Here is a 19,224-nt window from a genome sequence, read left to right on the forward strand (position 1 = left end):
GGAAGGTATGTGGTCTCTCTTCTGCCTCTTTGCTTTTTATTTTATTTTTATTTTATTTTTTTTTATTTTTTTTTATTTTGCCTCTTTGCTTTTAGATAAATATTGACATGATATATGGGGCTCATGCTTCCAGATTGGACCACAGTAGGAACCAGTTTGAGAATAGTACAACAGCTAGATAGAATGAGCCTCAATTCCTGATCATCACGGAACCACCATACTGGCACGCCACTGCCTATGTGTGCTTGAGAGAAATGCTGCCACGAGTCTCTTGGTTTTCTATCCTGCATAGCCAGACCAAATCCTAACGCATTCAAGGCTCAATAAATATTTTTTTTTTAAACAAGGACTTTACTTTTATTTTCTCTGTGCATTTGCAAAAACACTTAGGACCAACACAGAAACAATAATAAAACCCTCCTGTGAAAATTACACTAAAAAAAAAAAAAAAAAAAAAGACCTGAGAGGGATTAGTGCCTTAGCTCTAGGGAGCTACAGCAAATCTGATTGGTCCAAGGAATTGAAAAGATATTAGGAAGATAGAACAGGAGGTGAGAGAATTAGAAATTATTGAGGAAGAGGGCCTCGGAGTGGGCCACGAGGGGGAACTGGAGGCCGGGGGGTGGGTCTGGGAGGCAGGGGCCCCCGCTGGTAGCTGTAGGGTGGGGGTCGTGGAGGCCCAGTGTATCCATGAGGAGGCATTAGTGGAGGAGGTCCACACATCCCATGTGGAGGCATGGGACCTGGGTGACCCATGGGAGTTCCAAACGGAGGCCCTCGAGGGGGCAAGCCCATTGGAGGAGATCCAGAATGAGGCATTCCAGGTGGTGGTCAGGGTGGTGGCTGCCCCCCAGAGCCTGGGGGCCCAGCATGTGGGTGTCCTAGGCCATGAGGGCCATGGTGGGCCAGCTGCATCTGAGACATCCCTGGATGGGGCATCCCACTTGGTGGGAATGGGTGAGGATGTGAGTGCCCATGTCCAGGATGTCAAGCCCCTGGGGTTCCTTGCTGATGGTGGACCGTGTCCTCCAGCACCGGGAGGCATAGGTGGCGGGGGCATGGCTGGGGGTATCCCAGGTGGAAGGGCTCCAGGAGGCGGCACTGGGGGTGGGAAGGACCCAGGAGGAGGCATGCCTGGTGGAGGGAGCCCAGACCCCAATGATGATATGACAGGATTGGGGGCTGAAGGCGGAGGGGGTGCATCTGCAAACAGCTGATGAGGGCGGTCAGCCTGGGAGAGTGGGTTCTGGGCTGCTAGAAGTCGTTCAGCTGCTGAGCCGTGGCGCTCCCCTTTCGAGTCCTTCTTGAAGGCATAGGCCACAGTGATGGGGCGATTACAGAGATACTGCCCGTTCATGGCCTCAATAGCTGCATCCGAAGTGTCAAATGAAGCAAAATTAATAAAGGCATAACCCTTGGAGTTGCCTGTAGCAGGGTCCCGCATAATCTTAGGGGTTTGTAAGATGACCCCGAAGGCGCTGAAAGTATCATAAAGCAGCTTCTCACCAATTTCTGGGTCCAGATTGCCAATGAAAATGTTGGCCCCCACGTGCAGGTTCTTGTTGTGAGCCGATGCCTTGTTCACTCGTATTGGCTCCCCATAGAGTTTGATCATGTCCATGATCTTAATGGCACAGTCAGCATCTTCCTCACTCAGGAATTCCGCAAAGCCATAGCCTTGGTGCTGACCTGTGACTCTATCCTTTGGCATGTGGGTGTTGACTACCGGCCCTGCCTGGAGAAAAAGCTCCCACAGCAGGGGTTCGCTGACCTTCTCATCCAGTCCCCCGACGTAGACAGTGGCATCCTGGTTCCGCTCTCGGAGGTCGGCCCGGCCACCATGGCGAAAGAGCTCCCACCGTCTCCACTCAATAAATATTTTTAGACTGAATAAATGAAAAAATTGTACATGCATTTCTAGGTTTGAATTTGGCAAAAACATTTTCCCAAACAGTAACCTGTTTAATGTCATGAAAGTCATCAACTAACTTTCTAACCCTGTACCTTCCAATATTTACTGCTCGTCTCTGGTATTTCTAGAATATAATATATCGTGTAGGATGCATTTTTATACAAAGGTCACTCTGTATGGCTTAGACAAAGATAATTATCTCAGAAAAAAATTTTGCGTCTCCTATTTGACATAATAATTCAGTGATGTCTTCCAGGACACAGGCTCTTCCCATCCTCTGCTTCCCCTTTCTCATGATCTTACTGACTGGTCTCTCACCTCATGGTTGCATGATGGCTGCTATCATAACCAATATAGTTTTCTCACACAGCCAAGGGAGGCCTGGGGTGGGAGGTGGGGAGGCAAAAGTGATTTTTATCTCCTGTGGCTTCCTCTTTTTGTTGGGAGTAAAATCTTTCTCGAGGCCCCCAGCTGATGTCCATCTCGTTGACCAGAACTGGGTCACATGAGCTCTTCCAGAGGAGTCACCCTCAAAAAGCAACAGAATTGCTCTGATTGAAATGGGCCAGTTGGTCCTCAGGTTGTAGCCCATGGACTCCTGCAGTGTCTGAGTCCCTCTGAGTCCGGGGTCTGTCAGCCCCAAACCATTTACCTAATAATACTAAGAAGTTCATTGCCTATTTGCATTGTGTAGACATTTGCCCTCTTAGTAGAAAACCAGAGATGAGAAGCCTGCTGTCATCTGGTAAAAACAGACTTTGAAGAGATTTGCAAAAATATAAAACAGAGTGCCACTCCTCTCACTCAATTAGTTTTTTTGGGGGGAAATGTTGTTGTTCATACTTCATAAAAATCACTTGTTTATTAATATGTAATGGGATTATTATTGTTTTTATTTTTTATTTATTTTAATTTTTTAAAGATTTTATTTATTCATGAGACACAGAGAGAGAGAGAGAGAGAGAGAGAGAGAGAGAGGCAGGCTCATGCAGGGAGCCTGACGTGGGACTTGATCCCAGGTCTCCAGGACCACACCCTGGGCCAAAGGCGACGCTAAACCGCTGATCCACCTCAGCTGCCCATTAAATGAATTAATAAACTTATTTTAATTTTTCTGTTTCCATTCCCTTTTTTGTTTTTCTTATCATGATAAGCATACTCTTTATCCCCTTTATCTATGTCATCCATCCACCCCACTCACCTCCCCTCTGGCAACCACCAGCTTGCTCTCTGTATTTAAGAGTTTGGTTTTTTGTCTATTTTTTTTCTTTGTTTTGTTTCTTCAATTCTACATTTGAGTGAGAGGAGCCTGGCTGGCTCAGTCAGTAGAGCTTGCTACTTTTGATCTCAGGGTCAAGAGTTCAAGCCCTATGTTGAGTATGGAGATTACTTTAAAAAAAATTTTTTTTTCACTATGAGTGAAATCATGAAATCATCTTCCTCTGTCTGACTTATTTCACTTAGCTTTATATCCTCTAGATCCATCCATGTTGTTGCCATTTGCATACAACATGGATTCTTTCTTATTGGCTGAGTAATATTCCATTATACATCATATATATGTGATATATATGGCACATCTTCTTTATCCATTCATCTATAGATGAGCACTTTGGTGGCTTTCATATCTTTGCTATTGTAAATAATGCTGCAATAAACATAGGAGTGGGGACGCCTGGGTGGCTCAGTGGTTGAACATCTGGCTTTGGCTCAGATCATGATCCCGGGGTCCTGGATCAAGTCCCACATCAGGCTCTGTGCAGGGAGCTTGCTTCTTCCTCTGCCTGTGTCTCTGCCTTTCTCTCTGTGCCTCTCATGAATAAATAAAATCTATAAATAAATAAATAAATAAATAAATAAATAAATAAACAAACAAACAAACAAGCATAGGAGTGCATATATCTTTTTGTTTTTTTTAAATATTTTATTTATTTATTCATGACAGAGAGAGAGAGAGAGAGAGAGAAAGAGGCAAAGTCAGAGGGAGAAGCAGGCTCCATGTAGGGAGCCTGATGTGGGATTTGATCCCCGGACTCCAGGATCACGCCTTGGGCCAAAGGCAGGCACTAAACCATTGAGCCACCTAGGGTATCCCGCATATATCTTTTTGAATAGTGTTCTCATTTTCTTTGGGTAAATACCTAGTAATGGTATTTCTTTTCTAAGATTTTATTTATTTTGAGAGAGAGAGAGAGAGAGAGAGAGCAGGGAGAGGGGTAGAGGGAGAGGGAGAGAATCTCAAGCAGACTCCTCACTGAGCCCAGAGCCCAACACAGGGCTCGATCTCACAACCCCGAGATCATGACCTGAGCCAAAATCAAGAGTCAGGACACTCAACCGACTGAGCCACCCAGGTGCCCCTATGGTATTTCTATTTTTAATTTTTTGTGGAACCTCCATTCTATTTTCCACAGTGGCTGCATCAAGTTGAATTCCCACCCAAGGATACACAAGAGTTCCTTTTTCTCCACATCCTCACCAACACTTGTTTCTCGTGTTGTTGATTTTAGCCATTCTGACAGGTATGAGGTGATATCTCGTTGTAGTTTTGATTTGCATTTCCCTATGATTAGTAATGTTGAGCATCTTTTCATGTGTCTGTTGGCCATCAGGATATCTTCTTTGGGAAAATGTCTATTTAGGTCACCTGCCCATTTTTAATCGGATTATTTGGTTTTGGTGTATTAAATTATGTAAGTTCTTTATACATTGTGGGTTTTAATCCCTTATCAAATATGTCACTTGCAAATATCTTCTCCCATTCTGTAGGTTGCCTTGCTGGTTTCCTTCGTTGTACAAGGTTTTGATTTTGGTATAGTCCCAATAGTTTAATTTGCTTTTGTTTTCCCTTGCCTGGCGAGACATATCTAGAAAAATGTTTCTATAGCTAATGTCAAAGAAAATACTGCTTACGTTTTCTGCAGTTTTCATTTCTAAGCTGGTGTCCTGAGACCAAAAAAATCTGAAAACTGCTAGTTTAAATGAGTCCAGGAGGTAGGCACCATTTGGTCTGCACAAAATCACAATCTTGTTACGAGGATTGAGAGGAAATGGATGTCTAGTAGGCAAACAAGAATGTCTGCCACACTTTCCAGGAGCTCACAGTGTATACACAGGCTGTGTTTATAATTAAGTACCTGTATCTATTTTTTCTTTTTTTGTCATATGATTTGTATTAAACTTGTACTTTCTTCGAGGCATTGAACTTTATGTGTATGAGTTTAGACCCAATGGTTCTGGTACTAAGTAATTATATAAACTTGAGCAGTATCTTAGGACCCCAAAAGGAGCCTTATATCTTTGTCTGTAAAATGGGATAACTGGACCACTCTTCCCATTTTGCAGATTTAGTCTTCTGGTGGATTAAGGAGATGAAGCCTGTGAGCACCTAGTACCGTGCCTGACCCAAAGCTAGCATTCCTTGCCATTAATTCCCTCTTTTTTGCTTCTCAGTCATCCTCATAAACATTTGGCACCTTGCAAATCCGAGGCCTACCAAGGTCATGTTTTAATACGACATGTGATCACATAGCCAGGACCGGATGACATGTGGGGCCCTCACTGTCAGCAGAAATTAAAATTGCACATGACCAGGGGCACCTGGCTGGCTCAGTCAGTGGAGCATGTGACTCTTGATGTTGGGGTTGTGAGTTCCAGGCCCCACACTGGGTGTAGAGCCTACTTAAAAAAAAAAAAAAAAAAGGAAAAAGAAAATTTTAAATAAATTGCTCATGACCAGTAACAGTGAGATGTTTTTTTTTCCTTTTCTTCCAGCCCCTGCTCTGTTCTCCCCCCCACCAAACCCTCTCTCTCTTCCACAAATTATAGCCAGCTAAATATATGCATGTGTATGCGTCTGTATTTATTTCTTTTACTTCTGACTTTGTAACCATGAAGGAAATTGACCCAGCCAATAAATGATCCAGTAAGCAGCTTCTCACCATTGTTTACGGGCATGTTGCATTGTCCCCAGCAGGATAAAAACTGTTATTTTTTTTAAAAAAGGCCCGAGGGGCTGATTAATGAGCATGGGGGGGAGGGGAAGGGTTCCTTTTTGCTTAATAAAAATGTTCCGGTACATTTTGCAGGTTGACAACTTTGCGAATGTACTAAATGCCCCTGAATTTTACACTTTCAAATAGTTAAAATGATAAATTTTACATTATATGTATGACACAATAAATATATATATATTATATATATTTATAAATATATATATGTATGTATATATAAACACAAGGCCCAAGGGACTTTCGGGCCCCTCCCAGGGACGTCGCAGAGGTGGCGATGCCCACCACTCACATCCATCCGTCAGTGGGGACCCCAGGGCCCTCCTCTACAGCAGCCCTGTGCTCCCCCTCTTCCTTTCCTCCTGGCCTAGAAGCTGGAAAAATTTACAAATAAACCAGAACCAAAATGTCTTATGCAAAACAGAGCTGCAAAGCTGTCACAGGTGCCTATGTGGGGCACTGGAATGAAACCACCCTCCTGCAGCAGTGACCACCACTGCCTGGTGAGCCACCCCGAGCACCGAGCTCCCAGACAACGTCTCCATCCCTCCTCATTCCCAGGGAGGAGAATGCCATCCTGGCTCTTTCTAGAAGTCCACGACGTCAGCGACAGCGCCCTTCCCTTACTGTACTCGTGTTATCCAAGACCCCATAAAAGCAAGTGATTTCCTCTGCTCTTGTCCAGGCCTCTAGAGAAAATGACACTTAATCACCTCAAATTCCTTTCTGTCCCTGACACCCCTCCACCTCCCAACCCCCCCCCACCCCCAGCCTGAGAAATAAAGCCATAAATATGTTTAGCTCTGTTGACATTCACACCGGAAAGAGCACCGAGTTCCAAGTATTGCAGTTTCCTTTCCTATTTTATTACTAAGCAGCAAGAAAAATAGCAGCGGGGCTTTCCTGGCATCTCAGGGTAATGCAGTGTCTTTCTTTTTTCTCCCCCAGGGGGAGGAAAGTCTCTCTTCACACCCTTGCCAAAGCCAAAAGGTCTCTCTTTTTTTTTTTTTTAAGATTTTTTTTTTTTTTTATTCATGAGAGACACAGAGAGGGACAGAGACACAGGCAGAGGGAGAAGCAGGCTCCATGCAGGGAGCCCAATGCGGGACTCGATCCCTGGACCCTGGGATCAGGCCCTGAGCCAGAGGCAGACAGACACTCAACCACTGAGCCCCCCAGGAGCCCCCAAAAAGGTTTCTGAATGAGCTGATGCGGGCCGAGGGCACCCAGAGGCCATTCGATAACTGACTTAGAGCACATCTGTCCACACAAGCAGAGAATAGCACCATGACCCGGATCCAGAGCGCCTTCGGGAGCCGGGCCGGCGGCCTCCCCTCCTCCCGGACTCAGGTTTGAAAATATCAACAACATTCCTGTCCACTGTAATCAAATACTTACGCAAAAGGCTATGGAATGTGCAATAATTTGTCAGGCGTCCTTTTAGTGGCGTCCACTAGAGCAAACTCTGCTAGGCCCCCTTGACCCTGAGAGAGTGTGCCCTTTAACCCTCGATGGGCCTCTTTTATGCGAGGCCCCACTCGGACCAGATGGCTAAACTATCAAAGGATTTTATGAGTAAAAACTGCTTTCTCAACTTGCAAGTTGTATATTTCTTTCCATGTTAATGTGAACTATCAACCCAGAGGCTTTAAATTGAAAACACAAAAGGTGTCCTGCAGCTGGGGCCCTGCAGACTCCCGGCATTGTGTGTGAGCACCAGGGCTACGAGTGTTTGCAGAGAAAACAGCTGACACCCAGATGAGGACAATTTCAGCTAAATATTTAAAATAGCCATCAAGAAAGGAATGATTGATTGGAGTTTTTTTTTTTTCCTTCCTTTCTTTCCTTCTTTCTTTCTTTCTTTTTTTTTTTTTTTTTTTTTTGGTTCCGGCCACAATCTTTTTATCAAGCTCCAGTCAAACGTGCTGCCCACGTAAATCCAGTAAATCCAAACTTTCTTTCCCTCCGTCCCATCCTAGGTTTCCACCTTCCAGGCAGGCTGGGGGACAAATTAAAAATAATTAGATCAAATTGCTCCTGGAATGCGAAATAGAAAATGAGGCTCTCGGTGTTTGATTTCAGGCCAGTTCGTCCTGAGACCGGTGGGTTGGTGGAGGGTGTCAGTCTGTCCTCTGTTTTGTCAGTTCCTGGAGATGTTCAAGTGATCAGGATGGGTTGACTCAACAAGTATTTATGGGCATAAACTGTGAGGCACACACTCTTCTAGCACCGAGCACACCGTGGAGCACGGCGCCAGGTGCACGGAGAGGGCGCCTGGAACAGCCTCGTGCCAGCAAAACAGCAAATTGATAACAGCCCTGAGCGTCAGGCGCAAGGAGCGCTGTGATGAGAACAAAGCGAGGCAATGTTGGGGGGGCCGTGCAGTGAAGGGGTGATGCTCAGGTTTGTGTGGTTGAGACAGGCCCCACTGAGAAGCTGATGTTAGGGCCAAGTGCAGAAGGAGCGGAAGGAGCCGGCTTAGAGAAGTCCCAGGCAGCGCTGTCCATGCAAAATACAGCGCCAGCCACCCATGTAGAGCTAGCTGTTCTCACAGCCAGGGTTCAGAGGGTAAAAAGAGGGGTGCCTGGGTCAGCCCTGAGGGGCTCAGTTGGTCACATGTCTATCTTCGGCTCAAGTCATGATCCCAGGGTCCTGGGATCCAGCCCTGCGTCAGGCTCCCTGCTCAGTGGGGAGCCTGCTTCTCCCTTGCTCTCTGCTGCTCTCCCTGCTTGCACTCTCTCTCTCTCTCTCAAATAAATAAATAAAATCTTTAAAAATAAATAGGGACACCTGGGTGGCTCAGTGGTTGAGCACCTCCCTTTAGCCCAGGATGTGATCCTGGAGTCTCGGGATCGAGTCTCACATCAGGCTCCCTGCATGGAGCCTGCTTCTCCCTCTGCCTGTGTCTCTGCCTCTCTCTGTGTCTCTCATGAATAAATAAATAAAGTCTTTAAAAATTAATAAAAATAAATAAATAAAATGTAAAAAGGAATGGGTAGAAACTGTTTAAAGCTATTTTATATTTTATTATAACTTATTTTAGGTTTTAAAACTTTTAAAATCTTTTAGGTTTTAAAACTTTTAAAATTTATCATCTTTTAGGTTTTAAAGCTTTTAAAATTTATTTCAATTTATTATGTACTTTTACTTTAATTTGATATCAAATATTAAAATTTATTTCAATTTATTATGTACTTTTACTTTGATTTGATAATATACTTTGTCTTAGTTAACTTCATGGAAAGTTAAATTTTCGAGTAGTCAGAAAGACGATTTTCAAAGAATAACAGATGAGATTTTTACTCTTTTTTTGCATCCTAAGTCATTGCAACCTGGTATGAATTTTATACCAACAGCCCTTCTCAATCTGGACACAGAATTTTTGTGAAAAAGATTTGATCAGAATTTAGATTTTATAAAGTTTATGGTTGAAAAGTTACTAAGTTAAACCAAACATCCTTAAAGGTATTCTAATAACTTGATGAAGTATATCAGTTTTGAGGTTTTATTTTTTTTAAGATTTTATTTATTTATTCTTGAGAGACATAGAGAGAGAGAGAGAGAGGCAGAGACACAGGCAGAGGGAGAAGCAGGCCCCATGTAGGGAGCCCGATGTGGGACTCGATCCCAGGACTCCAGTATCACACCCTGGGCTGAAGGCAGGTGCTCAACCACTGAGCCACCCAGGCGTCCCTGAAGTATTAATTTAAATTAAAATAAAGGGGCAACCCGGGTGGCTCAGTGGTTTAGCGCCACGGTCAGCCCAGGTCCTGATCCTGGAGACCCGGGATCGAGTCCCACATGGGACTCCCTGCATGGAGCCTGCTTCTCCCTCTGCCTGTGTCTCTGCCTCTCTCTCTCTCTCTCTCTGTCTCTCATGAATAAATAAATAAAATCTTTTTAAAAAATAAATAAAAATAAAAAATACATTAAAATAAAGTCAGAAATCCAGTTCTTCAGATGCAGAAGCCACGTTTCAAGGGTGGGGGACGACCACTGTGGCACGTGCAATGGTATTGGCCAGCTCAGGTCTGGGGAAGAATAACAGAGCCCCAGAAGGGCAGCTCAGGTGAGGACCAGCCAGCACAAGGTCTGGGGGCTGGGAAGGGGTTGGTTTTCCCAGGAACAGAGTGACAGGGCAGGGAGCAGAGGCAGGGATGGGCACTGGCCAGTTCACATGGGTCTCCTAAGCTGGGTGAAGAGCTGGGATGTATTACAAATATGACGTATGCCCCACCTGGAAGGCAAGGGTGCAGAGGAGGAATGAGTTTCTCTGTGACACTTGGGAGAGTCCTGTATCCACCTCAGGTGACACTGTGCATATAACCATAGCATATAACCCAAGAACACAGGCTAACAGATATCAGAAGGTGGAAAGGAGGCTCACAGCCCTGCTGAAACAGCAAAATACTGCCAATAGCCACAACATCCACCAGTCAGGGAGAGGAAATTTCGAATGTGGTATGTTCCTGAGAGGGATACAATCATGCAGTTGAAAAGAATCATATGTATCAACATGATGTTTCCGAAAACAAAATAAGTGGAACAAGAAACTATTTATATAAATTAAAGTAATGGAAACAGACAGAATATTAAAATTATAGTAACAGGGCTGGGAGGAAACACAAATTTCATGATAGCAATAGCTTTTTTGTGGGGAGGAGGGCTTGAGGAAGGGTATAGTGGGCTGAACTTTATTAGTGTGTTTTATTTTTTTTTATTTTTAAAAGATTTTATTTATTCATAAGAGGCACAATAAATCTTTAAAAAGTATATCTGAGAGATTGTAATATAGAGATTATATTCGGTGATTTGGGGTAGTGGGAATATAGGTGTTTATCATACTGTGTTCTATACTTTTCAGTTGATTTGAATAGTCTCCAAATTAAAAGGAAAAGCCTATCAGAAGAGAAGAGAAAGGGAACCTTTGTCATCCCCAGTCCTCATGTATAGTCTGTCCCTGGCTTTCCTGTAACCGCCAGTGCTCGCTGTGGCTTGGAATGAGAGAGTACAGATCTATTACATACTGTGTTTACTTATAACCTTTTCTGGGGGGGAAATAGTTGCTGGCCTGGTTCAGCAAATGTCTGAGACTGACCATCAAAAGGACCATTTAACTCCTTCATCACTGACATCAAGAGTTGACAGTCAGTTCTCCATGGCCACAAAGAAAACAAAGCAATTCTTCTTCTTTGATTTCTGAAGCTCTAACAGCTGCTATGGACTGCATCTTTGTGTCCCACCCAAAATGTATATGTTGAAACTCTGATCCCCAGTGGGCTGGCCTTGGGAGGTGATTAGGTCCTGAGAGTGGAGGCCCCATGATGGAAGCAGCTCCCTTACATAAAGAGATACGAGAAAGCTTGTCCTCTGCTTTTCTCTGTTCTCTGCCATGTGAAGATACATTGAGGAGGTGGTGGTCTGCAAACCAGTACGAGGGCCCTCACCAGACACCAGATTTGTGGTGCCTTGATCTTGGATAGCCCCAGCCTTCAGAAATGGGAGAAATTGATATTTGTTGTTTAAGCCACCCAGCCTACGATACCACATACCTTGTTACGGCGGCCCAAGCTGACCGAGACAACTGTAGACAGCCTTTCTGTAATCCGTCACTAGCTACGTGGCCTGTAGCACTCAACTTCCCAGGCCTTAGATTCCTGTCTGTCTGGGCATAATAATAATCCTATCTTCTTCACAAAACCAATATGAAGTACAAATGAAACAATATGTGTAAAGGCCTTCGTACAACTTGCAGTAAGTGCAGACCTATCAGTGAGCATTCCTGTCTCTTGATCTTTTTTTCCGCCTTCACATTTATGCGTCGCGAGATGGTGGCTGGGAACACAGGTTTTGTGATCAAATAGGTGGATTGAAAGCCTGCTCACCCACTTCCTATGTGAACCTGGGCAACTAACTAGCCACAGAGTGGTTCCGAGAACTGAGTGAGATAGCCCTTGTAAAGCCCCTCGGAGGGGACCTGGATGTGGTTAGTGCTCGAGGGATGTTGGCTGCTGGGGCATCCTCTGATGTGGGGAGACTGTGGTTCTCATTCATACTGGACAGAGCAGCATGGGCAGCAGAGAAAGCACTAGCATTTCAGTGAGGCTCGTCTGTTCATATATATGGCTCACAAGATGACTTATCCTTGCCAAGTCAGTAAAGCAATTGCTTGTAGAAAAATGTCATTCTGAGTTGCATCAGTGTAAATTATCACAGGTTCTTTTTCTAAAACATCTTTGCATATTTAAAACCATGGTTTGGCCTCCAAACTGATGCCTGTCGCCTTCTTCAATTGCTCTAGTTATTATTGTTAACCCATCGGCCTTGCTTATCCAACCCAGTTTATCAATGGCAAATGTTGCTGGCTTCATTGAGTTATGACTATAAACATAAGGAATATGAGAACAAGGTGGAAAGTGGCTTCTTTAAAACAGCTGTAATTTATCCAAGGTTTTGTCCTGGCCTTTGATTTGGAGCTGACTCTGGATCTAGTGTCCCTCTGATTGCATTAGGGGCAGCCTTAGGGGTCACGCAGAATTCCAAGGTCCTGGAATCAGTTAGAAGAATGGAGAATGCGCATGTGTGAAGGGACAGGGGAAGAGGCCTTTGTAAACATCATCCTCCAAGACTCAAACACCAGCTGACCAGGTGACCTCGGGAGAGGACAGGGCCAACTTCAGGGATGTGCGACCTGTCCCTGTGCTCAGAGGGGCCCACCTCTTGGTTTAATGCTCTGTTGTCACCATCTTGAAATTCTTAATAAGATTGCACCAAGAGGCCCCGCACTTGGATTTTGCATTGGGTCTTGCAAGCCATTCTGTGGTTCATCCTGGAAGAGGAAGCCAAGACTCTTGCTCACCCCAGGCACAATTGTGGTCATTACAATTGATGACAAGTATAGTGTACACCCAGGGAATATACTGATCACAAGTGACTTACATGAGCCAAGGACTCTACACAAACTGCTTCTGTTAGTGATCCCAAGGACCCATTTTAGAGATGATAAAACTGAGGCTTGCAGATAGTACCAATGTTTCATGTTTATCAAGTACTTACAAGCATCTCAAGCTCGGTACAAGCACTTCAGATGCAGAACCTCCTTTACTTTTCACAAAATCCTGTGAAGTAAGAACTAGTGTTTCTACCACATCTGAATCCTTACAAGTTCAAGCTATTAAAACAGTAAGAAAAAAACGGAATAATCCAAAGAAAGCAGAAGAAGAGGATAATAAAGGTAATTATAAAGATAAGAAAATAGAAAACCAAAGATTTTGAGAAAAAGAACTACGTCAGTTCTTTGAAAGGACAAATAATCTAAGAAAAATATCTAAACTGACCAAAGCAAATAAAAAATATAAATAAAAATATTAGTCATAAAAAGAGGGCTTAACGACAGATACAGAAAATCGTGATTGAAAATTAATATCAGAGGGACGCCTGGGTGGCTCAGCAGTTAAGCGTGTCTGCCTTTGGTTCCGGGCGTGATCCTAGAGTCCCTGGATCGAGTCCCACATCAGGCTCCCTCCATGGAGACTGCTTCTCCCTCTTGCATCTCTTTCTGTGTCTTTCATGAATACATAAATAAAACCTTTAAAAAAAAAAAAAAGGCTCCCTCCATGGAGACTGCTTCTCCCTCTTGCATCTCTTTCTGTGTCTTTCATGAATACATAAATAAAACCTTTAAAAAAAAAAAAGAAAATTAATACCAGAAAATTAATACCAGGTTTTATGATAAAAAGGATGAATACTTGGTGAAATTAACAGCTTCTTAGGGAAATGTCTCTTATCAAAACTGAGCCAAAAAAAAAAAAAAAACAAACTGAGCCAAGATATAGAGACCTGAATAGACCCTAACACTGTTGGGGAGATTGACTCAGTAGTCAATATGCACGCACACAGGGACACATATGCACACGTACCCAGAATAAGTGGTTTACAGGCTAGTTCTACCAAACACTCAGGAAACAGGAAAATGGTAGGGTGCCTGGGTGGCTCAGTCAGTTAAGCATTCAGGTCTTGATCTCAGGGTCATGAGTTGGGCTCCACGATGGAGCTAACATTTACTGAGCACTTACTGTGTACGAAACACTGTGCTAAAAGCTCTATATGTGTAATTTCAAATAAGATAAGTACTGTTGTCCTCATTTTACAGATAAGGAAATGAAGGCCCAAAGATTTTAAGCAGCTTGCCAGAGTCATGCAGATGGCAAGTGGTGGAGCTTGGATTGGAACAAGGTTCTTCTGGTCAACTCCACAACTGACATGCATTGCCTCCACATTCCTCTGGCACACAGAACTGGTTGAGGGAAGCCATGTAGACTGGGTCTAAGGTACAGAAAGATCAGGACTTTTGTGGTCTCTGGTTTGACTCACTTTCTGTTTTGCTCCCCTGGATATTCACTGAGCACCTAATCAGGATTCCTGCCCCCACCAAACTCTATTTTCCAGTGCTCTCAGATTAGGTGTTCACATTTTATCATCCTCTTAAGAGATAGCAACTATTGTCAAATGAGAGGCATTGTCCTTTGGAATCTGGAGGTAATCAAGCTTGAAGGTACAGCCTGTTGGGTATTCCAGCCCTGTGATTAAGAACAAGAAGACAGCTGCATAAGAATTATGCCATGTTCGTACTTTACACGTGGAATCCCATTACAATTTGTTAATTAAAAATTAAATAAATGTGTATGGACAGTCTCCCAGGATCAGTTTTATATTATCTTAATTAATTCCCACGTTACGGATAAGGAAACACAGCTCAGGGAGGTGAGGGAAGCCAGATGTTGGAGCCCCAAATCCAGCAGTCCCACATTTGGCATGGTGATACTGGATACCATTGAATCCCAGTGCAGAGAAAGAATAGCTGGTTCTTTGGAGTTTGCTGATCAAGGCCATACCTGTCCTCCATGCAGGGATGCTTCTAGATTTTGTGGGACCTGAACCTCTGTACCTGGGAGAGGAGAGTCTTTAAAATAGAGACTATTTTTTTTAGATTTATTTATTTATTTGGGGGATTGGAGGGGAGGGGGAGAGGGAGAGAGAATCTCAAACAGACTCTCCGTGGAGCATAGTAGAGCCTGTCTCAGGGCTCAGTCTTATGACCCTGAGATCATAACCTGAGTTGAAATGAAGAGTCTGATGCTTAACCAACTGAGCCACCCAGGTACCCCTAAAAGGAAGACTTTATAAACATCTTATGTTTGCAAATTTTACAAACCCATGTGATCATTCAAATATGTCACCAGGACTCCTGCCAGGGCCATGAAAGCCTTGAAACTTCAATTTCACAAGTGTCTAATTGAAATGGTACTTTCTGATTTCAGTTTTGGGAATAATAGGATAAATGATTAATCAGACTAAAAGGGGTATGCAAATGGTCAGCAATTTATTCATTGAATATTTTCAATAGGGGAAGCCCTTTGCTAAGTCTTAAGTCAATGAAGTAGGTATTATTATGGTACCCATTATACAGAGGAAGAAACTAAGGCTCAGAGAGTTCAAGTGACTTGCCCAGGGTCACATAAGTGGTGATGGTAGATCTGAGATTCAAACCAGTTGGCCTGACTTCTGGCCTTTATCTGCATCTCGCTGTGACCAGAATGATTGTTGCAAAGTGGAACTTTGGTGCTGTCTTCCCAAAGCAGGACTTCTCTGTGCTCCAATACCCACCATGGCTCACCAGTGCCCTGGGCTCCGATGATTTGGAAAGTGCTGTTTCCCAAAATTGCCACGTATTTTCAAAAGCAGTTTGGGAAATTATTCACTTCACAAACACAATTTTTATGGCCTCAAATACATGAAAACCTGAGAGTGTGCTTGACAATTAAATTTTGGTAACTATTTGGCATTGCCATTAATGAAAAGGGACATACATCATTTACAGCCAGAGGGAATTTTTTATGGATTTGTTATTCTGGAATCATTTGTGACTTACAGAGAAGCTGCAGAGACAGTACAGTTTCCCCTCACCAGGGATACCTTTGTCACTATTAAGAACAAACAGTTGTGCGTTACTGTTAACTAAAGACTTTTGTGTGGATTTCATAAAGGGAGAGGGTTTTTTTTTTAAAGATTTTATTTATTCATAACAGACACACAGAGAGAGAGAGAGAGACAGGCAGAGGGAGAAGCAGGCTCCATGTAGGGAGCCTGACGTGGGACTCGATCCTGGGGCCCTAGGATCACGCCCTGGGCTAAAGGCAGCGCTAAACCACTGAACCACCAGGGCTGCCCAAGGGAGCATTTTTATAACTAATATTTGTTGAACACTTACCACGTGCCAAATACTTAATAGCACATTTCATCTGTGCAGCCACCCAGTGGGGCAGCTACTTTGCTTAGCCCCATTTTACAGATGGGACACTGAAGCCCAGAGACCACTGTGCAGCAGCTAATAACCCCAGCAGCCCAGCTCAAGAGCTGTCCACTGCAGACCACCACAGGAAGACGTCCCTTGTATTGTCCCCTGAGGAAAACATCCTCACTCTTTCTTTTTTTTAAGATTGTATTTGAGAGAGAGAGTGGGCGAGCAAGGGGAGAAGCAGAGGGAGAGGGACAAGCAGACCCTACGTTGAGTGGGGAGCCTGACAAGTGATGTGGTTCGATCTCACAACCCTAAGATCATGTCCTGAGCCAAAATCAAGAGTCAGACACTCAACCAACTGAGCCACCTGGGTGCCCCTCTCACTCTATCTTTCTTGCTGCCCAAAAAACTCATTACAAGCCCAGGGCCATATTCATTCATTCATTCAACAGACGTCCTGCTTTTTTTTTTTCAATATTTATTTATTTATTTATTTATTCATTCATTCATTCATTCATTCATGATAAACATAGAGAGAGAGGCAGAGACACAGGAAGAGGCTCCATGCTGGGAGCCTGACTCGGGACTCGATTCCGGGGACTCCAGGATCACACCCTGGGCCATAGGCAGGCGCTAAACTGCTGAGCCACCCAGGGATCCCCCAGACATTCTGCTTCTTCGTCAGTGTCCCCACCCTCCTCACCCCACCATCAATGATCTGCCCCCTTCAGTCAACTCTAATAACTTGGAACACGACGGTCACCAGCTCCAGTGACCTCAGGGCCCAGCACACATCAGAAATGCGTGTAGCAGCATTGGGTGGGAGCCCTGGGGGCTGCCAGTCCACATCCAGTGACCCCGTCTGCGTGTCCATCATTCCAGCTGGTCTAGGCATTTCTCCGGCTCTCACCTCCGTCCTCCAGCCAACAGTCTCCTTGCAGAAATGCAGGCGCAAAGACACCAGATATTTCCATTTTTCAAGAAAAGCCTGGAGATCACATTTTATGTGACTTTTAGCAATCTTCTAAATTCTCCGTAGGAGAATCCGCAGACAGAATCCATCTGCGGGCCGGAGGTAGCCCACACACCAGCAGTTTGCAATCCTTCCCATGCCTCAGTTCCCTGCTCGTTATGATGGGGGCAAGAAAAGTCACTGTGGGACCCTAACCAGGTCAGTGTTGGTAAAACACTTAGAGCCGCGCCCGGCTCCGCACAGAAGCCGTTTGCCTTACTGCAGATTTCAAAATAATAATAAATTAATTAGATGGGGAAACCGATTCAAGCTGAGTCATTGATTGCATTTCCCTCCCTCCACAAACCCTAAGTGTTGACTAACTGAATCTCTCAACTTTCAACTATTTGTAGCCGTGTTGACACAACCTCGGTGCCTGCATCTGAGCTCAGTGGGGCCTCACCCCTCAGCCATGTGGCTACAGCCATCAAAGACCTCTGTTCCCAGTAAAAGATGCAAAGAGGAAAAACTTCTCTCCACAGGGACATCTCTAAGTGTGCACCAAGGCTCACATTATTTAAAAAAAAAAAAAAAAAAAGGATGTGCTCCACCAGAGATAGTCCTCTTGCAGATAATGCCACCCGAGGCGCCACATTTGTGCTTATAAATATCTACTTTTTCTCTTATTACACCCTTCTGTCTGAAGATGTAAAGCCAGAGAGCTGACCTTTTGTCAAGTCAGATGATCTGATGACTCTTTTCTATTTCTGCTACTGGAAATCAAAAATAAAGCCCCGCTCCAAAAGTCCTGGAAGCTTCTGTCTCTGAATCCTGAAAACCCGTCTCGTTTTTAGTTCACTGGAAAACGAGAAAAGCTATCCCCAAGGCACAGTTATCCTTCGAGGGCAAAGTGCAACCTGCACTTCACCTTGATACAGAGCTGTAGGTTGAAATGCGTGTGGCAAATGATTTGGAGAGTCACATAGGGCAGGTGGAGCCGGGGGCAGAAAAAGGCCTGAAGCTGGCAAATGAGTCCTCGCTCAGCGGTGCGCTGGGCTGCCCAGGCTCCAGCCACCGGGGTGGCCAAGGGGTTTCATTTATTGGCAAAGAAACCACCTCCCGGTGCTGGCATTCGGGGGGCTTCCAGCTTGGTTTCCGGGGAATCATCACTCTGAAATGTGATCCAGCAGGATCATCCGGATACCAGGAAAGAAATCAAGCAAATGGCCAAGGCCATCCCCTTTCTGCGTTTTGCCTTAAAACCGCGTTCTGTGACATTCCCAAGTTTGTGTTTTCTTTAAATTTCTGCAATTAGCCACACAAGTGGTTCCGTTGTTTCCTGAACCTTCATCAGAGACCACTTACCTAATTCAATAAGATTTGGAATCTTTAAAATATACAAATAGCAATTGTACTACTTATTCAAACCAAACGGCCAAAGCATGTTTTTTCCTGACTCAATGGTAGTCTTTTAGGTTATACAAGCATGTGTGTGTGTGTGTGTGTGTGTGTGTGTGTAGTCTGGGCATGTGGGGTTTTTAATGCAAACTTTTTAAGGGCACAGATGGGTAAGTGAGCATTCTCGATTTAAATTAACTTCTTGAACTATGCAGACATTTAGGCCTTATTATTTAATTTTCTTTCTCCATGTGTGTTTTCACCTAACTGATAAAAAAAGATCAGTCACAGGAATGTCGGTAAGATGGGGTAATGTGGTACCTTAATATTTGTCACCATCACCTAACACACCCTGAGAAAACAAACAGCCAAGAATGCAGCTTTTCATGCGTTATCAGCCATTCCAGACATCTGGCCCCCCTACCCCCTGAAATAAATCACTCCAGGTCAATAAGACCTTGTGATGATTTCATATAATTCTCTCTAAACATCAACAAAAACATCCATTAAGGGCATCGTGGATTAAACATGGCATATAATCAACTAATGGGTTGACTTTTGTGTAACTCTCATTCATCCCACTTTTGATTAAGAAAGTTTATGTGCTACAGAAGAATTTAGCAAAAGGTCTGTACTTAGTAGGCATTTAATG

At 44.0% G+C, this 19,224-nt stretch overlaps 1 pseudogene; it reads right to left on the reverse strand.

Annotated features, from left to right (window-relative positions):
* Nucleotides 1-365: 365 nt before the first annotated feature.
* Nucleotides 366-2,235, reverse strand: LOC121477813 (annotated as a pseudogene).
* Between the last annotated feature and the right edge of the window lie 16,989 nt (nt 2,236-19,224).

Source organism: Vulpes lagopus, chromosome 18 (genome assembly GCF_018345385.1).
Source record: "Vulpes lagopus strain Blue_001 chromosome 18, ASM1834538v1, whole genome shotgun sequence".
Classification (NCBI taxonomy): Eukaryota; Metazoa; Chordata; class Mammalia; order Carnivora; family Canidae; genus Vulpes; species Vulpes lagopus.